Below are 19,973 nucleotides of genomic sequence, written 5' to 3'. Positions count from 1 at the left end.
TCACCTTAAGAAATGTGTGAATAACCCTAGGACTAGCATACAAAATGTGCCCTGATCCTATAGTGGCTAGTACTCTTTGTTGTGGCTGCAAGCAACCTGGTGTGAATACGGTTTACGGCGGGCTGCTTTCTGCACTCATCTTGCAACCTTCTTCAAGCTTTTAGAACAGCATTGTGAATATCTGGACTCAGAGACAGCAAATTCATGACATTTTAATAGAGATTATCTCTCAAAGAAGTTCTCGCTACAGAAGATGTTCAGTGGAATAGGGCACTTCAACGAGGCCCACTTTCCTTGTGGCCGCAAGGAAAACGTGCTATGCATATGTCAGCAGCAGGGCCAGTGGCGCAATGGATAACGCGTCTGACTACGGATCAGAAGATTGTAGGTTCGACTCCTACCTGGCTCAGGAAACATGCCGTGATCGTATAGTGGTTAGTACTCTGCGTTGTGGCTGCAGCAACCCCGGTTCGAATCCGGGTCACAGCAGGCTCTTTACTTTCTTCCTCTGCGACTTTTTCTTTAGCTTGCAACCAATCTACTGACTTTCTAAAGCATTCAGGAACCTTAGGCTCTGCTTGCTTCACTTCTTCACTACAACATTTTGCCTTTCGCCGAGAGAAAACTTTCTCTGCTATGGACCTTTGTAGCATCTTCAAACATCTTCACAAATACCATCCTCACATGACATCTTGGCCTCACCAGTTGCCAGTCTCTTGCTAAGCCTAGGTCAACTTTCACCACTTGCCTTTCCCAAGAAACCCGCGCAAGAAAAAGACCTATTACACAGAGCACTTGAGCATCAATTCACCTTGGCGCCCATACTTCTGATGGCTGCTAGCAATGCTTAAAGGACAACTCTGCTTTGACATTGTTCTGCACAGAAAACTTTAACAGCAGACCCTGATCAATCATGCAGAGATAATGCTTTCAGGATTTTGTTCCTAGAAGGAGATAGAAGAACTTAGCCCGCCGTGCCCCACTCACAACAGACAGCTGCCCAGACAGAGGACCCTTTCCATACTGCTTGGCTTCACTCCTTGTCTTCACACCCAGCAACTTTCCCATTGGCACTAACTACACTCGGTGCAGCTGCAACAACATCACCTTAAGAAATGTGTGAATAACGCTAGGACTAGCATACAAAATGTGCCCTGATCCTATAGTGGCTAGTACTCTGTTGTGGCTGCAAGCAACCTGGTGTGAATACGGTTTACGGCGGGCTGCTTTCTGCACTCCTCTTGCAACCTTCTTCAACCTTTTAGAACAGCATTGTGAATATCTGGACTCAGAGACAGCAAATTCATGACATTTTAATAGAGATTATCTCTCAAAGAAGTTCTCGCTACAGAAGATGTTCAGTGGAATAGGGCACTTCAACGAGGCCACTTTCCTTTTGGCCGCAAGGAAAACGTGCTATGCATATGTCAGCAGCAGGGCCAGTGGCGCAATGGATAACGCGTCTGACCACGGATCAGAAGATTGTAGGTTCGACTCCTACCTGGCTCAGGAAACATGCTGTGATCGTATAGTGGTTAGTACTCTGCGTTGTGGCCGCAGCAACCCCGGTTCGAATCCGGGTCACGGCAGGCTCTTTACTTTCTTCCTCTGCGACTTTTTCTTCAGCTTGCAACCAATCTACTGACTTTCTAAAGCATTCAGGAACCTTAGGCTCTGCTTGCTTCACTTCTTCACTACAACATTTTGCCTTTCGCCGAGAGAAAACTTTCTCTGCTATGGACCTTTGTAGCATCTTCAAACATCTTCACAAACACCATCCTCACATGACATCTTGGCCTCACCAGTTGCCAGTCCCTTGCTAAGCCTAGGTCAACTTTCACCACTTGCCTTTCCCAAGAAACCCGCGCAAGAAAAAGACCTATTACACAGAGCACTTGAGCATCAATTCACCTTGGCGCCCATACTTCTGATGGCTGCTAGCAATGCTTAAAGGACAACTCTGCTTTGACATTGTTCTGCACAGACAACTTTAACAGCAGACCCTGATCAATCATGCAGAGATAATGCTTTCAGGATTTTGTTCCTAGAAGGAGATAGAAGAACTTAGCCCGCCGTGCCCCACTCACAACAGACAGCTGCCCAGACAGAGGACCCTTTCCATACTGCTTGGCTTCACTCCTTGTCTTCACACCCAGCAACTTTCCCATTGGCACTAACTACACTCGGTGCAGCTGCAACAACATCACCTTAAGAAATGTGTGAATAACGCTAGGACTAGCATACAAAATGTGCCCTGATCCTATAGTGGCTAGTACTCTTTGTTGTGGCTGCAAGCCACCTGGTGTGAATACGGTTTACGGCGGGCTGCTTTCTGCACTCCTCTTGCAACCTTCTTCAAGCTTTTAGAACAGCATTGTGAATATCTGGACTCAGAGACAGCAAATTCATGACATTTTAATAGAGATTATCTCTCAAAGAAGTTCTCGCTACAGAAGATGTTCAGTGGAATAGGGCACTTCAACGAGGCCCACTTTCCTTGTGGCCGCAAGGAAAACGTGCTATGCATATGTCAGCAGCAGAGCCAGTGGCGCAATGGATAACGCATCTGACTACGGATCAGAAGATTGTAGGTTCGACTCCTACCTGGCTCAGGAAACATGCCGTGATCGTATAGTGGTTAGTACTCTGCGTTGTGGCCGCAGCAACCCCGGTTCGAATCCGGGTCACGGCAGGCTCTTTACTTTCTTCCTCTGCGACTTTTTCTTCAGCTTGCAACCAATCTACTGACTTTCTAAAGCATTCAGGAACCTTAGGCTCTGCTTGCTTTCTTTCTTCACTACAACATTTTGCCTTTCGCCGAGAGAAAACTTTCTCTGCTATGGACCTTTGTAGCATCTTCAAACATCTTCACAAACACCATCCTCACATGACATCTTGGCCTCACCAGTTGCCAGTCCCTTGCTAAGCCTAGGTCAACTTTCACCACTTGCCTTTCCCAAGAAACCCGCGCAAGAAAAAGACCTATTACACAGAGCACTTGAGCATCAATTCACCTTGGTGCCCATACTTCTGATGGCTGCTAGCAATGCTTAAAGGACAACTCTGCTTTGACATTGTTCTGCACAGACAACTTTAACAGCAGACCCTGATCAATCATGCAGAGATGATGCTTTCAGGATTTTGTTCCTAGTAGGAGATAGAAGAACTTAGCCCACCGTGCCCCACTCACAACAGACAGCTGCCCAGACAGAGGACCCTTTCCATACTGCTTGGCTTCACTCCTTGTCTTCACACCCAGCAACTTTCCCATTGGCACTAACTACACTCGGTGCAGCTGCAACAACATCACCTTAAGAAATGTGTGAATAACGCTAGGACTAGCATACAAAATGTGCCCTGATCCTATAGTGGCTAGTACTCTTTGTTGTGGCTGCAAGCCACCTGGTGTGAATACGGTTTACGGCGGGCTGCTTTCTGCACTCCTCTTGCAACCTTCTTCAAGCTTTTAGAACAGCATTGTGAATATCTGGACTCAGAGACAGCAAATTCATGACATTTTAATAGAGATTATCTCTCAAAGAAGTTCTCGCTACAGAAGATGTTCAGTGGAATAGGGCACGTCAACAAGGCCCACTTTCCTTGTGGCCGCAAGGAAAACGTGCTATGCATATGACAGCAGCAGGGCCAGTGGCGCAATGGATAACGCGTCTGACTACGGATCAGAACTACAGAAGATTGTAGGTTCGACTCCTACCTGGCTCAGGAAACATGCCGTGATCGTATAGTGGTTAGTACTCTGCGTTGTGGCCGCAGCAACCCCGGTTCGAATCTGGGTCACGGCAGGCTCTTTACTTTCTTCCTCTGCGACTTTTTCTTCAGCTTGCAACCAATCTACTGACTTTCTAAAGCATTCAGGAACCTTAGGCTCTGCTTGCTTCACTTCTTCACTACAACATTTTGCCTTTCGCCGAGAGAAAACTTTCTCTGCTATGGACCTTTGTAGCATCTTCAAACATCTTCACAAACACCATCCTCACATGACATCTTGGCCTCACCAGTTGCCAGTCCCTTGCTAAGCCTAGGTCAACTTTCACCACTTGCCTTTCCCAAGAAACCCGCGCAAGAAAAAGACCTATTACACAGAGCACTTGAGCATCAATTCACCTTGGCGTCCATACTTCTGATGGCTGCTAGCAATGCTTAAAGGACAACTCTGCTTTGACATTGTTCTGCACAGACAACTTTAACAGCAGACCCTGATCAATCATGCAGAGATGATGCTTTCAGGATTTTGTTCCTAGTAGGAGATAGAAGAACTTAGCCCACCGTGCCCCACTCACAACAGACAGCTGCCCAGACAGAGGACCCTTTCCATACTGCTTGGCTTCACTCCTTGTCTTCACACCCAGCAACTTTTCCATTGGCACTAACTACACTCGGTGCAGCTGCAACAACATCACCTTAAGAAATGTGTGAATAACGCTAGGACTAGCATACAAAATGTGCCCTGATCCTATAGTGGCTAGTACTCTTTGTTGTGGCTGCAAGCCACCTGGTGTGAATACGGTTTACGGCGGGCTGCTTTCTGCACTCCTCTTGCAACCTTCTTCAAGCTTTTAGAACAGCATTGTGAATATCTGGACTCAGAGACAGCAAATTCATGACATTTTAATAGAGATTATCTCTCAAAGAAGTTCTCGCTACAGAAGATGTTCAGTGGAATAGGGCACTTCAACGAGGCCCACTTTCCTTGTGGCCACAAGGAAAACGTGCTATGCATATGTCAGCAGCAGGGCCAGTGGCGCAATGGATAACACGCCTGACTGCGGATCAGAAGATTGTAGGTTCGATTCCCACTTGGCTCAGGAAACATGCAGTGATCGTATAGTGGTTAGTACTCTGCGTTGTGGCCGCAGCAACCCCGGTTCGAATCTGGGTCACGGCAGGCTCTTTACTTTCTTCCTCTGTGACTTTTTCTTCAGCTTGCAACCAATCTACTGACTTTCTAAAGCATTCAGGAACCTTAGGCTCTGCTTGCTTCACTTCTTCACTACAACATTTTGCCTTTCGCCGAGAGAAAACTTTCTCTGCTATGGACCTTTGTAGCATCTTCAAACATCTTCACAAACACCATCCTCACATGACATCTTGGCCTCACCAGTTGCCAGTCCCTTGCTAAGCCTAGGTCAACTTTCACCACTTGCCTTTCCCAAGAAACCCGCGCAAGAAAAAGACCTATTACACAGAGCACTTGAGCATCAATTCACCTTGGCGCCCATACTTCTGATGGCTGCTAGCAATGCTTAAAGGACAACTCTGCTTTGACATTGTTCTGCACAGACAACTTTAACAGCAGACCCTGATCAATCATGCAGAGATAATGCTTTCAGGATTTTGTTCCTAGAAGGAGATAGAAGAACTTAGCCCACCGTGCCCCACTCACAACAGACAGCTGCCCAGACAGAGGACCCTTTCCATACTGCTTGGCTTCACTCCTTGTCTTCACACCCAGCAACTTTCCCATTGGCACTAACTACACTCGGTGCAGCTGCAACAACATCACCTTAAGAAATGTGTGAATAACGCTAGGACTAGCATACAAAATGTGCCCTGATCCTATAGTGGCTAGTACTCTTTGTTGTGGCTGCAAGCCACCTGGTGTGAATACGGTTTACGGCGGGCTGCTTTCTGCACTCCTCTTGCAACCTTCTTCAAGCTTTTAGAACAGCATTGTGAATATCTGGACTCAGAGACAGCAAATTCATGACATTTTAATAGAGATTATCTCTCAAAGAAGTTATCGCTACAGAAGATGTTCAGTGGAATAGGGCACTTCAACGAGGCCCACTTTCCTTGTGGCCGCAAGGAAAACATGCTATGCATATGTCAGCAGCAGGGCCAGTGGCGCAATGGATAACACGCGTGACTGCGGATTAGAAGATTGTAGGTTCGATTCCCACTTGGCTCAGGAAACATGCCGTGATCGTATAGTGGTTAGTACTCTGCTTTGTGGACGCAGCAACCCCGGTTCGAATCCGGATCACGGCAGGCTCTTTACTTTCTTCCTCTGCGACTTTTTCTTCAGCTTGCAACCAATCTACTGACTTTCTAAAGCATTCAGGAACCTTAGGCTCTGCTTGCTTCACTTCTTCACTACAACATTTTGCCTTTCGCCGAGAGAAAACTTACTCTGCTATGGACCTTTGTAGCATCTTCAAACATCTTCACAAACACCATCCTCACGTGACATCTTGGCCTCACCAGTTGCCAGTCCCTTGCTAAGCCTAGGTCAACTTTCACCACTTGCCTTTCCCAAGAAACCCGCGCAAGAAAAAGACCTATTACACAGAGCACTTGAGCATCAATTCACCTTGGCGCCCATACTTCTGATGGCTGCTAGCAATGCTTAAAGGACAACTCTGCTTTGACATTGTTCTGCACAGACAACTTTAACAGCAGACCCTGATCAATCATGCAGAGATAATGCTTTCAGGATTTTGTTCCTAGAAGGAGATAGAAGAACTTAGCCCGCCGTGCCCCACTCACAACAGACAGCTGCCCAGACAGAGGACCCTTTCCATACTGCTTGGCTTCACTCCTTGTCTTCACACCCAGCAACTTTCACATTGGCACTAACTACACTCGGTGCAGCTGCAACAACATCACCTTAAGAAATGTGTGAATAACGCTAGGACTAGCATACAAAATGTGCCCTGATCCTATAGTGGCTAGTACTCTTTGTTGTGGCTGCAAGCAACCTGGTGTGAATACGGTTTACGGCGGGCTGCTTTCTGCACTCCTCTTGCAACCTTCTTCAAGCTTTTAGAACAGCATTGTGAATATCTGGACTCAGAGACAGCAAATTCATGACATTTTAATAGAGATTATCTCTCAAAGAAGTTCTCGCTACAGAAGATGTTCAGTGGAATAGGGCACTTCAACGAGGCCCACTTTCCTTGTGGCCGCAAGGAAAACGTGCTATGCGTATGTCAGCAGCAGAGCCAGTGGCGCAATGGATAATGCGTCTGACTACGGATCAGAAGATTGTAGGTTCGACTCCTACCTGGCTCAGAAAACATTCCGTGATCGTACAGTGGTTAGTACTCTGCATTGTGGCCGCAGCAACCCCGGTTCGAATCCGGGTCACGGCAGGCTCTTTACTTTCTTCCTCTGCGACGTTTTCTTCAGCTTGCAACCAATCTACTGACTTTCTAAAGCATTCAGGAACCTTAGGCTCTGCTTGCTTCACTTCTTCACTACAACATTTTGCCTTTCGCCGAGAGAAAACTTTCTCTGCTATGGACCTTTGTAGCATCTTCAAACATCTTCACAAACACCATCCTCACATGACATCTTGGCCTCACCAGTTGCCAGTCCCTTGCTAAGCCTAGGTCAACTTTCACCACTTGCCTTTCCCAAGAAACCCGCGCAAGAAAAAGACCTATTACACAGAGCACTTGAGCATCAATTCACCTTGGCGCCCATACTTCTGATGGCTGCTAGCAATGCTTAAAGGACAACTCTGCTTTGACATTGTTCTGCACAGACAACTTTAACAGCAGACCCTGATCAATCATGCAGAGATAATGCTTTCAGGATTTTGTTCCTAGAAGGAGATAGAAGAACTTAGCCCGCTGTGCCCCACTCACAACAGACAGCTGCCCAGACAGAGGACCCTTTCCATACTGCTTGGCTTCACTCCTTGTCTTCACACCCAGCAACTTTCCCATTGGCACTAACTACACTCGGTGCAGCTGCAACAACATCACCTTAAGAAATGTGTGAATAACGCTAGGACTAGCATACAAAATGTGCCCTGATCCTATAGTGGCTAGTACTCTTTGTTGTGGCTGCAAGCCACCTGGTGTGAATACGGTTTACGGCGGGCTGCTTTCTGCACTCCTCTTGCAACCTTCTTCAAGCTTTTAGAACAGCATTGTAAATATCTGGACTCAGAGACAGCAAATTCATGACATTTTAATAGAGATTATCTCTCAAAGAAGTTCTCGCTACAGAAGATGTTCAGTGGAATAGGGCACGTCAACGAGGCCCACTTTCCTTGTGGCCGCAAGGAAAACGTGCTATGCATATGTCAGCAGCAGGGCCAGTGGCGCAATGGATAACGCGTCTGACTACGGATCAGAAGATTGTAGGTTCGACTCCTACCTGGCTCAGGAAACATGCCGTGATCGTATAGTGGTTAGTACTCTGCGTTGTGGCTGCAGCAACTCCGGTTTGAATCCGGGTCACGGCAGGCTCTTTACTTTCTTCCTCTGCGACTTTTTCTTCAGCTTGCAACCAATCTACTGACTTTCTGAAGCATTCAGGAACCTTAGGCTCTGCTTGCTTCACTTCTTTACTACAACATTTTGCCTTTCGCCGAGAGAAAACTTTCTCTGCTATGGACCTTTGTAGCATCTTCAAACATCTTCACAAACACCATCCTCACATGACATCTTGGCCTCACCAGTTGCCAGTCCCTTGCTAAGCCTAGGTCAACTTTCACCACTTGCCTTTCCCAAGAAACCCGCGCAAGAAAAAGACCTATGACACAGAGCACTTGAGCATCAATTCACCTTGGCGCCCATACTTCTGATGGCTGCTAGCAATGCTTAAAGGACAACTCTGCTTTGACGTTGTTCTGCACAGACAACTTTAACAGCAGACCCTGATCAATCATGCAGAGATAATGCTTTCAGGATTTTGTTCCTAGAAGGAGATAGAAGAACTTAGCCCGCCGTGCCCCACTCACAACAGACAGCTGCCCAGACAGAGGACCCTTTCCATACTGCTTGGCTTCACTCCTTGTCTTCACACCCAGCAACTTTCCCATTGGCACTAACTACACTCGGTGCAGCTGCAACAACATCACCTTAAGAAATGTGTGAATAACGCTAGGACTAGCATACAAAATGTGCCCTGATCCTATTGTGGCTTGTACTCTTTGTTGTGGCTGCAAGCAACCTGGTGTGAATACGGTTTACGGCGGGCTGCTTTCTGCACTCCTCTTGCAACCTTCTTCAAGCTTTTAGAACAGTATTGTGAATATCTGGACTCAGAGACAGCAAATTCATGACATTTTAATAGAGATTATCTCTTAAAGAAGTTGTCGCTACAGAAGATGTTCAGTGGAATAGGGCACTTCAACGAGGCCCACTTTCCTTGTGGCCGCAAGGAAAACGTGCTATGCATATGTCAGCAGCAATCCCCAGTGGCGCAATGGATAACACGCCTGACTGCGGATCAGAAGATTGTAGGTTCGATTCCCACTTGGCTCAGGAAACATGCCGTGATCGTATAGTGGTTAGTACTCTGCGTTGTGGCCGCAGCAACCCTGGTTTGAATCCGGGTCACGGCAGGCTCTTTACTTTCTTCCTCTGCGACTTTTTCTTCAGCTTGCAACCAATCTACTGACTTTCTAAAGCATTCAGGAACCTTAGGCTCTGCTTGCTTCACTTCTTCACTACAACATTTTGCCTTTCGCCGAGAGAAAACTTTCTCTGCTATGGACCTTTGTAGCATCTTCAAACATCTTCACAAACACCATCCTCACATGACATCTTGGCCTCACCAGTTGCCAGTCCCTTGCTAAGCCTAGGTCAACTTTCACCACTTGCCTTTCCCAAGAAACCTGCGCAAGAAAAAGACCTATTACACAGAGCACTTGAGCATCAATTCACCTTGGCGCCCATACTTCTGATGGCTGCTAGCAATGCTTAAAGGACAACTCTGCTTTGACATTGTTCTGCACAGACAACTTTAACAGCAGACCCTGATCAATCATGCAGAGATAATGCTTTCAGGATTTTGTTCCTAGAAGGAGATAGAAGAACTTAGCCCGCCGTGCCCCACTCACAACAGACAGCTGCCCAGACAGAGGACCCTTTCCATACTGCTTGGCTTCACTCCTTGTCTTCACACCCAGCAACTTTCCCATTGGCACTAACTACACTCGGTGCAGCTGCAACAACATCACCTTAAGAAATGTGTGAATAACGCTAGGACTAGCATACAAAATGTGCCCTGATCCTATAGTGGCTAGTACTCTTTGTTGTGGCTGCAAGCCACCTGGTGTGAATACGGTTTACGGCGGGCTGCTTTCTGCACTCCTCTTGCAACCTTCTTCAAGCTTTTAGAACAGCATTGTAAATATCTGGACTCAGAGACAGCAAATTCATGACATTTTAATAGAGATTATCTCTCAAAGAAGTTCTCGCTACAGAAGATGTTCAGTGGAATAGGGCACGTCAACGAGGCCCACTTTCCTTGTGGCCGCAAGGAAAACGTGCTATGCATATGTCAGCAGCAGGGCCAGTGGCGCAATGGATAACGCGTCTGACTACGGATCAGAAGATTGTAGGTTCGACTCCTACCTGGCTCAGTAAACATGCCGTGATCGTATAGTGGTTAGTACTCTGCGTTGTGGCCGCAGCAACCCCGGTTCGACTCCGGGTCATGGCAGGCTCTTTACTTTCTTCCTCTGCGACTTTTTCTTCAGCTTGCAACCAATCTACTGACTTTCTAAAGCATTCAGGAACCTTAGGCTCTGCTTGCTTCACTTCTTCACTACAACATTTTGCCTTTCGCCGAGAGAAAACTTTCTCTGCTATGGACCTTTGTAGCATCTTCAAACATCTTCACAAACACCATCCTCACATGACATCTTGGCCTCACCAGTTGCCAGTCCCTTGCTAAGCCTAGGTCAACTTTCACCACTTGCCTTTCCCAAGAAACCCGCGCAAGAAAAAGACCTATGACACAGAGCACTTGAGCATCAATTCACCTTGGCGCCCATACTTCTGATGGCTGCTAGCAATGCTTAAAGGACAACTCTGCTTTGACGTTGTTCTGCACAGACAACTTTAACAGCAGACCCTGATCAATCATGCAGAGATAATGCTTTCAGGATTTTGTTCCTAGAAGGAGATAGAAGAACTTAGCCCGCCGTGCCCCACTCACAACAGACAGCTGCCCAGACAGAGGACCCTTTCCATACTGCTTGGCTTCACTCCTTGTCTTCACACCCAGCAACTTTCCCATTGGCACTAACTACACTCGGTGCAGCTGCAACAACATCACCTTAAGAAATGTGTGAATAACGCTAGGACTAGCATACAAAATGTGCCCTGATCCTATTGTGGCTTGTACTCTTTGTTGTGGCTGCAAGCAACCTGGTGTGAATACGGTTTACGGCGGGCTGCTTTCTGCACTCCTCTTGCAACCTTCTTCAAGCTTTTAGAACAGTATTGTGAATATCTGGACTCAGAGACAGCAAATTCATGACATTTTAATAGAGATTATCTCTTAAAGAAGTTGTCGCTACAGAAGATGTTCAGTGGAATAGGGCACTTCAACGAGGCCCACTTTCCTTGTGGCCGCAAGGAAAACGTGCTATGCATATGTCAGCAGCAATCCCCAGTGGCGCAATGGATAACACGCCTGACTGCGGATCAGAAGATTGTAGGTTCGATTCCCACTTGGCTCAGGAAACATGCCGTGATCGTATAGTGGTTAGTACTCTGCGTTGTGGCCGCAGCAACCCTGGTTTGAATCCGGGTCACGGCAGGCTCTTTACTTTCTTCCTCTGCGACTTTTTCTTCAGCTTGCAACCAATCTACTGACTTTCTAAAGCATTCAGGAACCTTAGGCTCTGCTTGCTTCACTTCTTCACTACAACATTTTGCCTTTCGCCGAGAGAAAACTTTCTCTGCTATGGACCTTTGTAGCATCTTCAAACATCTTCACAAACACCATCCTCACATGACATCTTGGCCTCACCAGTTGCCAGTCCCTTGCTAAGCCTAGGTCAACTTTCACCACTTGCCTTTCCCAAGAAACCTGCGCAAGAAAAAGACCTATTACACAGAGCACTTGAGCATCAATTCACCTTGGCGCCCATACTTCTGATGGCTGCTAGCAATGCTTAAAGGACAACTCTGCTTTGACATTGTTCTGCACAGACAACTTTAACAGCAGACCCTGATCAATCATGCAGAGATAATGCTTTCAGGATTTTGTTCCTAGAAGGAGATAGAAGAACTTAGCCCGCCGTGCCCCACTCACAACAGACAGCTGCCCAGACAGAGGACCCTTTCCATACTGCTTGGCTTCACTCCTTGTCTTCACACCCAGCAACTTTCCCATTGGCACTAACTACACTCGGTGCAGCTGCAACAACATCACCTTAAGAAATGTGTGAATAACGCTAGGACTAGCATACAAAATGTGCCCTGATCCTATAGTGGCTAGTACTCTTTGTTGTGGCTGCAAGCCACCTGGTGTGAATACGGTTTACGGCGGGCTGCTTTCTGCACTCCTCTTGCAACCTTCTTCAAGCTTTTAGAACAGCATTGTAAATATCTGGACTCAGAGACAGCAAATTCATGACATTTTAATAGAGATTATCTCTCAAAGAAGTTCTCGCTACAGAAGATGTTCAGTGGAATAGGGCACGTCAACGAGGCCCACTTTCCTTGTGGCCGCAAGGAAAACGTGCTATGCATATGTCAGCAGCAGGGCCAGTGGCGCAATGGATAACGCGTCTGACTACGGATCAGAAGATTGTAGGTTCGACTCCTACCTGGCTCAGGAAACATGCCGTGATCGTATAGTGGTTAGTACTCTGCGTTGTGGCTGCAGCAACTCCGGTTTGAATCCGGGTCACGGCAGGCTCTTTACTTTCTTCCTCTGCGACTTTTTCTTCAGCTTGCAACCAATCTACTGACTTTCTGAAGCATTCAGGAACCTTAGGCTCTGCTTGCTTCACTTCTTTACTACAACATTTTGCCTTTCGCCGAGAGAAAACTTTCTCTGCTATGGACCTTTGTAGCATCTTCAAACATCTTCACAAACACCATCCTCACATGACATCTTGGCCTCACCAGTTGCCAGTCCCTTGCTAAGCCTAGGTCAACTTTCACCACTTGCCTTTCCCAAGAAACCCGCGCAAGAAAAAGACCTATGACACAGAGCACTTGAGCATCAATTCACCTTGGCGCCCATACTTCTGATGGCTGCTAGCAATGCTTAAAGGACAACTCTGCTTTGACGTTGTTCTGCACAGACAACTTTAACAGCAGACCCTGATCAATCATGCAGAGATAATGCTTTCAGGATTTTGTTCCTAGAAGGAGATAGAAGAACTTAGCCCGCCGTGCCCCACTCACAACAGACAGCTGCCCAGACAGAGGACCCTTTCCATACTGCTTGGCTTCACTCCTTGTCTTCACACCCAGCAACTTTCCCATTGGCACTAACTACACTCGGTGCAGCTGCAACAACATCACCTTAAGAAATGTGTGAATAACGCTAGGACTAGCATACAAAATGTGCCCTGATCCTATTGTGGCTTGTACTCTTTGTTGTGGCTGCAAGCAACCTGGTGTGAATACGGTTTACGGCGGGCTGCTTTCTGCACTCCTCTTGCAACCTTCTTCAAGCTTTTAGAACAGTATTGTGAATATCTGGACTCAGAGACAGCAAATTCATGACATTTTAATAGAGATTATCTCTTAAAGAAGTTGTCGCTACAGAAGATGTTCAGTGGAATAGGGCACTTCAACGAGGCCCACTTTCCTTGTGGCCGCAAGGAAAACGTGCTATGCATATGTCAGCAGCAATCCCCAGTGGCGCAATGGATAACACGCCTGACTGCGGATCAGAAGATTGTAGGTTCGATTCCCACTTGGCTCAGGAAACATGCCGTGATCGTATAGTGGTTAGTACTCTGCGTTGTGGCCGCAGCAACCCTGGTTTGAATCCTGGTCACGGCAGGCTCTTTACTTTCTTCCTCTGCGACTTTTTCTTCAGCTTGCAACCAATCTACTGACTTTCTAAAGCATTCAGGAACCTTAGGCTCTGCTTGCTTCACTTCTTCACTACAATATTTTGCCTTTCGCCGAGAGAAAACTTTCTCTGCTATGGACCTTTGTAGCATCTTCAAACATCTTCACAAACACCATCCTCACATGACATCTTGGCCTCACCAGTTGCCAGTCCCTTGCTAAGCCTAGGTCAACTTTCACCACTTGCCTTTCCCAAGAAACCTGCGCAAGAAAAAGACCTATTACACAGAGCACTTGAGCATCAATTCACCTTGGCGCCCATACTTCTGATGGCTGCTAGCAATGCTTAAAGGACAACTCTGCTTTGACATTGTTCTGCACAGACAACTTTAACAGCAGACCCTGATCAATCATGCAGAGATAATGCTTTCAGGATTTTGTTCCTAGAAGGAGATAGAAGAACTTAGCCCGCCGTGCCCCACTCACAACAGACAGCTGCCCAGACAGAGGACCCTTTCCATACTGCTTGGCTTCACTCCTTGTCTTCACACCCAGCAACTTTCCCATTGGCACTAACTACACTCGGTGCAGCTGCAACAACATCACCTTAAGAAATGTGTGAATAACGCTAGGACTAGCATACAAAATGTGCCCTGATCCTATTGTGGCTAGTACTCTTTGTTGTGGCTGCAAGCAACCTGGTGTGAATACGGTTTACGGCGGGCTGCTTTCTGCACTCCTCTTGCAACCTTCTTCAAGCTTTTAGAACAGCATTGTGAATATCTGGACTCAGAGACAGCAAATTCATGACATTTTAATAGAGATTATCTCTCAAAGAAGTTCTCGCTACAGAAGATGTTCAGTGGAATAGGGCACTTCAACGAGGCCCACTTTCCTTGTGGCCGCAAGGAAAACGTGCTATGCATATGTCAGCAGCAGGGCCAGTGGCGCAATGGATAACGCGTCTGACTACGGATCAGAAGATTGTAGGTTCGACTCCTACCTGGCTCAGGAAACATGCCGTGATCGTATAGTGGTTAGTACTCTGCGTTGTGGCTGCAGCAACTCCGGTTTGAATCTGGGTCACGGCAGGCTCTTTACTTTCTTCCTCTGCGACTTTTTCTTCAGCTTGCAACCAATCTACTGACTTTCTGAAGCATTCAGGAACCTTAGGCTCTGCTTGCTTCACTTCTTCACTACAACATTTTGCCTTTCGCCGAGAGAAAACTTTCTCTGCTATAGACCTTTGTAGCATCTTCAAACATCTTCACAAACACCATCCTCACATGACATCTTGGCCTCACCAGTTGCCAGTCCCTTGCTAAGCCTAGGTCAACTTTCACCACTTGCCTTTCCCAAGAAACCCGCGCAAGAAAAAGACCTATTACACAGAGCACTTGAGCATCAATTCACCTTGGCGCCCATACTTCTGATGGCTGCTAGCAATGCTTAAAGGACAACTCTGCTTTGACATTGTTCTGCACAGACAACTTTAACAGCAGACCCTGATCAATCATGCAGAGATAATGCTTTCAGGATTTTGTTCCTAGAAGGAGATAGAAGAACTTAGCCCGCCGTGCCCCACTCACAACAGACAGCTGCCCAGACAGAGGACCCTTTCCATACTGCTTGGCTTCACTCCTTGTCTTCACACCCAGCAACTTTCCCATTGGCACTAACTACACTCGGTGCAGCTGCAACAACATCACCTTAAGAAATGTGTGAATAACGCTAGGACTAGCATACAAAATGTGCCCTGATCCTATAGTGGCTAGTACTCTTTGTTGTGGCTGCAAGCCACCTGGTGTGAATACGGTTTACGGCAGGCTGCTTTCTGCACTCCTCTTGCAACCTTCTTCAAGCTTTTAGAACAGCATTGTGAATATCTGGACTCAGAGACAGCAAATTCATGACATTTTAATAGAGATTATCTCTCAAAGAAGTTCTCGCTACAGAAGATGTTCAGTGGAATAGGGCACTTCAACGAGGCCCACTTTCCTTGTGGCCGCAAGGAAAACGTGCTATGCATATGTCAGCAGCAGAGCCAGTGGCGCAATGGATAACGCATCTGACTACGGATCAGAAGATTGTAGGTTCGACTCCTACCTGGCTCAGGAAACATGCCGTGATCGTATAGTGGTTAGTACTCTGCGTTGTGGCCGTAGCAACCCCGGTTCGAATCCGGGTCACGGCAGGCTCTTTACTTTCTTCCTCTGCGACTTTTTCTTCAGCTTGCAACCAATCTACTGACTTTCTAAAGCATTCAGGAACCTTAGGCTCTGCTTGCTTCACTTCTTCACTACAACATTTTGCCTTTCGCCGAGAGAAAACTTTCTCTGCTATGGACCTTTGTAGCATCTTCAAACATCTTCACAAACACCATCCTCACATGACATCTTGGCCTCACCAGTTGCCAGTCCCTTGCTAAGCCTAGGTCAACTTTCACCACTTGCCTTTCCCAAGAAACCCGCGCAAGAAAAAGACCTATTACACAGAGCACTTGAGCATCAATTCACCTTGGCGCCCATACTTCTGATGGCTGCTAGCAATGCTTAAAGGACAACTCTGCTTTGACATTGTTCTGCACAGACAACTTTAACAGCAGACCCTGATCAATCATGCAGAGATAATGCTTTCAGGATTTTGTTCCTAGAAGGAGATAGAAGAACTTAGCCCGCCGTGCCCCACTCACAACAGACAGCTGCCCAGACAGAGGACCCTTTCCATACTGCTTGGCTTCACTCCTTGTCTTCACACCCAGCAACTTTCACATTGGCACTAACTACACTCGGTGCAGCTGCAACAACATCACCTTAAGAAATGTGTGAATAACGCTAGGACTAGCATACAAAATGTGCCCTGATCCTATAGTGGCTAGTACTCTTTGTTGTGGCTGCAAGCAACCTGGTGTGAATACGGTTTACGGCGGGCTGCTTTCTGCGCTCCTCTTGCAACCTTCTTCAAGCTTTTAGAACAGCATTGTGAATATCTGGACTCAGAGACAGCAAATTCATGACATTTTAATAGAGATTATCTCTCAAAGAAGTTCTCGCTACAGAAGATGTTCAGTGGAATAGGGCACTTCAACGAGGCCCACTTTCCTTGTGGCCGCAAGGAAAACGTGCTATGCTTATGTCAGCAGCAGGGCCAGTGGCGCAATGGATAACGCATCTGACTACGGATCAGAAGATTGTAGGTTCGACTCCTACCTGGCTCAGGAAACATGCCGTGATCGTATAGTGGTTAGTACTCTGCGTTGTGGCCGCAGCAACCCCGGTTTGAATCCGGGTCATGGCAGGCTCTTTACTTTCTTCCTCTGCGACTTTTTCTTCAGCTTGCAACCAATCTACTGACTTTCTAAAGCATTCAGGAACCTTAGGCTCTGCTTGCTTCACTTCTTCACTACAACATTTTGCCTTTCGCCGAGAGAAAACTTTCTCTGCTATGGACCTTTGTAGCATCTTCAAACATCTTCACAAACACCATCCTCACATGACATCTTGGCCTCACCAGTTGCCAGTCCCTTGCTAAGCCTAGGTCAACTTTCACCACTTGCCTTTCCCAAGAAACCCGCGCAAGAAAAAGACCTATGACACAGAGCACTTGAGCATCAATTCACCTTGGCGCCCATACTTCTGATGGCTGCTAGCAATGCTTAAAGGACAACTCTGCTTTGACGTTGTTCTGCACAGACAACTTTAACAGCAGACCCTGATCAATCATGCAGAGATAATGCTTTCAGGATTTTGTTCCTAGAAGGAGATAGAAGAACTTAGCCCGCCGTGCCCCACTCACAACAGACAGCTGCCCAGACAGAGGACCCTTTCCATACTGCTTGGCTTCACTCCTTGTCTTCACACCCAGCAACTTTCCCATTGGCACTAACTACACTCGGTGCAGCTGCAACAACATCACCTTAAGAAATGTGTGAATAACGCTAGGACTAGCATACAAAATGTGCCCTGATCCTATTGTGGCTTGTACTCTTTGTTGTGGCTGCAAGCAACCTGGTGTGAATACGGTTTACGGCGGGCTGCTTTCTGCACTCCTCTTGCAACCTTCTTCAAGCTTTTAGAACAGTATTGTGAATATCTGGACTCAGAGACAGCAAATTCATGACATTTTAATAGAGATTATCTCTTAAAGAAGTTCTCGCTACAGAAGATGTTCAGTGGAATAGGGCACTTCAACGAGGCCCACTTTCCTTGTGGCCGCAAGGAAAACGTGCTATGCATATGTCAGCAGCAATCCCCAGTGGCGCAATGGATAACACGCCTGACTGCGGATCAGAAGATTGTAGGTTCGATTCCCACTTGGCTCAGGAAACATGCCGTGATCGTATAGTGGTTAGTACTCTGCGTTGTGGCCGCAGCAACCCTGGTTTGAATCCGGGTCACGGCAGGCTCTTTACTTTCTTCCTCTGCGACTTTTTCTTCAGCTTGCAACCAATCTACTGACTTTCTAAAGCATTCAGGAACCTTAGGCTCTGCTTGCTTCACTTCTTCACTACAATATGTTGCCTTTCGCCGAGAGAAAACTTTCTCTGCTATGGACCTTTGTAGCATCTTCAAACATCTTCACAAACACCATCCTCACATGACATCTTGGCCTCACCAGTTGCCAGTCCCTTGCTAAGCCTAGGTCAACTTTCACCACTTGCCTTTCCCAAGAAACCTGCGCAAGAAAAAGACCTATTACACAGAGCACTTGAGCATCAATTCACCTTGGCGCCCATACTTCTGATGGCTGCTAGCAATGCTTAAAGGACAACTCTGCTTTGACATTGTTCTGCACAGACAACTTTAACAGCAGACCCTGATCAATCATGCAGAGATAATGCTTTCAGGATTTTGTTCCTAGAAGGAGATAGAAGAACTTAGCCCGCCGTGCCCCACTCACAACAGACAGCTGCCCAGACAGAGGACCCTTTCCATACTGCTTGGCTTCACTCCTTGTCTTCACACCCAGCAACTTTCCCATTGGCACTAACTACACTCGGTGCAGCTGCAACAACATCACCTTAAGAAATGTGTGAATAACGCTAGGACTAGCATACAAAATGTGCCCTGATCCTATTGTGGCTAGTACTCTTTGTTGTGGCTGCAAGCAACCTGGTGTGAATACGGTTTACGGCGGGCTGCTTTCTGCACTCCTCTTGCAACCTTTTTCAAGCTTTTAGAACAGCATTGTGAATATCTGGACTCAGAGACAGCAAATTCATGACATTTTAATAGAGATTATCTCTCAAAGAAGTTCTCGCTACAGAAGATGTTCAGTGGAATAGGGCACTTCAACGAGGCCCACTTTCCTTGTGGCCGCAAGGAAAACGTGCTATGCATATGTCAGCAGCAGGGCCAGTGGCGCAATGGATAACGCGTCTGACTACGGATCAGAAGATTGTAGGTTCGACTCCTACCTGGCTCAGGAAACATGCCGTGATCGTATAGTGGTTAGTACTCTGCGTTGTGGCTGCAGCAACTCCGGTTTGAATCCGGGTCACGGCAGGCTCTTTACTTTCTTCCTCTGCGACTTTTTCTTCAGCTTGCAACCAATCTACTGACTTTCTGAAGCATTCAGGAACCTTAGGCTCTGCTTGCTTCACTTCTTCACTACAACATTTTGCCTTTCGCCGAGAGAAAACTTTCTCTGCTATAGACCTTTGTAGCATCTTCAAACATCTTCACAAACACCATCCTCACATGACATCTTGGCCTCACCAGTTGCCAGTCCCTTGCTAAGCCTAGGTCAACTTTCACCACTTGCCTTTCCCAAGAAACCCGCGCAAGAAAAAGACCTATTACACAGAGCACTTGAGCATCAATTCACCTTGGCGCCCATACTTCTGATGGCTGCTAGCAATGCTTAAAGGACAACTCTGCTTTGACATTGTTCTGCACAGACAACTTTAACAGCAGACCCTGATCAATCATGCAGAGATAATGCTTTCAGGATTTTGTTCCTAGAAGGAGATAGAAGAACTTAGCCCGCCGTGCCCCACTCACAACAGACAGCTGCCCAGACAGAGGACCCTTTCCATACTGCTTGGCTTCACTCCTTGTCTTCACACCCAGCAACTTTCCCATTGGCACTAACTACACTCGGTGCAGCTGCAACAACATCACCTTAAGAAATGTGTGAATAACGCTAGGACTAGCATACAAAATGTGCCCTGATCCTATAGTGGCTAGTACTCTTTGTTGTGGCTGCAAGCCACCTGGTGTGAATACG

General features: G+C 46.9%; 15 non-coding genes across 15 annotated transcripts; all 15 read left to right on the top strand.

Annotated features, from left to right (window-relative positions):
• The first annotated feature begins 336 nt into the window (after positions 1 to 336).
• On the top strand, positions 337 to 409 carry TRNAR-ACG (transfer RNA arginine (anticodon ACG)). The gene has a single exon. It is a non-coding gene; the product is annotated as a tRNA-Arg (tRNA).
• Positions 410 to 1,436: 1,027 nt separating this feature from the next.
• Positions 1,437 to 1,509, top strand: TRNAR-ACG (transfer RNA arginine (anticodon ACG)). The gene has a single exon. It is a non-coding gene; the product is annotated as a tRNA-Arg (tRNA).
• Positions 1,510 to 1,517: 8 nt separating this feature from the next.
• Positions 1,518 to 1,589, top strand: TRNAH-GUG (transfer RNA histidin (anticodon GUG)). Its single transcript has one exon. It is a non-coding gene; the product is annotated as a tRNA-His (tRNA).
• Positions 1,590 to 2,539: 950 nt separating this feature from the next.
• On the top strand, positions 2,540 to 2,612 carry TRNAR-ACG (transfer RNA arginine (anticodon ACG)). Its single transcript has one exon. It is a non-coding gene; the product is annotated as a tRNA-Arg (tRNA).
• Positions 2,613 to 2,620: 8 nt separating this feature from the next.
• TRNAH-GUG (transfer RNA histidin (anticodon GUG)) lies at positions 2,621 to 2,692 on the top strand. Its single transcript has one exon. It is a non-coding gene; the product is annotated as a tRNA-His (tRNA).
• Positions 2,693 to 3,642: 950 nt separating this feature from the next.
• TRNAR-ACG (transfer RNA arginine (anticodon ACG)) lies at positions 3,643 to 3,723 on the top strand. Its single transcript has one exon. It is a non-coding gene; the product is annotated as a tRNA-Arg (tRNA).
• A 3,236-nt stretch (positions 3,724 to 6,959) lies between these two features.
• Positions 6,960 to 7,032, top strand: TRNAR-ACG (transfer RNA arginine (anticodon ACG)). Its single transcript has one exon. It is a non-coding gene; the product is annotated as a tRNA-Arg (tRNA).
• Positions 7,033 to 8,062: 1,030 nt separating this feature from the next.
• TRNAR-ACG (transfer RNA arginine (anticodon ACG)) lies at positions 8,063 to 8,135 on the top strand. Its single transcript has one exon. It is a non-coding gene; the product is annotated as a tRNA-Arg (tRNA).
• Positions 8,136 to 10,269: 2,134 nt separating this feature from the next.
• Positions 10,270 to 10,342, top strand: TRNAR-ACG (transfer RNA arginine (anticodon ACG)). The gene has a single exon. It is a non-coding gene; the product is annotated as a tRNA-Arg (tRNA).
• Positions 10,343 to 10,350: 8 nt separating this feature from the next.
• On the top strand, positions 10,351 to 10,422 carry TRNAH-GUG (transfer RNA histidin (anticodon GUG)). Its single transcript has one exon. It is a non-coding gene; the product is annotated as a tRNA-His (tRNA).
• Positions 10,423 to 12,476: 2,054 nt separating this feature from the next.
• Positions 12,477 to 12,549, top strand: TRNAR-ACG (transfer RNA arginine (anticodon ACG)). The gene has a single exon. It is a non-coding gene; the product is annotated as a tRNA-Arg (tRNA).
• A 2,134-nt stretch (positions 12,550 to 14,683) lies between these two features.
• On the top strand, positions 14,684 to 14,756 carry TRNAR-ACG (transfer RNA arginine (anticodon ACG)). The gene has a single exon. It is a non-coding gene; the product is annotated as a tRNA-Arg (tRNA).
• Positions 14,757 to 15,786: 1,030 nt separating this feature from the next.
• Positions 15,787 to 15,859, top strand: TRNAR-ACG (transfer RNA arginine (anticodon ACG)). Its single transcript has one exon. It is a non-coding gene; the product is annotated as a tRNA-Arg (tRNA).
• Positions 15,860 to 16,889: 1,030 nt separating this feature from the next.
• On the top strand, positions 16,890 to 16,962 carry TRNAR-ACG (transfer RNA arginine (anticodon ACG)). Its single transcript has one exon. It is a non-coding gene; the product is annotated as a tRNA-Arg (tRNA).
• A 2,134-nt stretch (positions 16,963 to 19,096) lies between these two features.
• On the top strand, positions 19,097 to 19,169 carry TRNAR-ACG (transfer RNA arginine (anticodon ACG)). Its single transcript has one exon. It is a non-coding gene; the product is annotated as a tRNA-Arg (tRNA).
• Positions 19,170 to 19,973: the final 804 nt, after the last annotated feature.

This window comes from Hyperolius riggenbachi, chromosome 3 (assembly GCF_040937935.1).
Source record: "Hyperolius riggenbachi isolate aHypRig1 chromosome 3, aHypRig1.pri, whole genome shotgun sequence".
In the NCBI taxonomy this organism is placed as follows: Eukaryota; Metazoa; Chordata; class Amphibia; order Anura; family Hyperoliidae; genus Hyperolius; species Hyperolius riggenbachi.
Note: the sequence above shows the minus strand (reverse complement) of the source record. Positions and strands in the feature narration are given on the sequence as shown.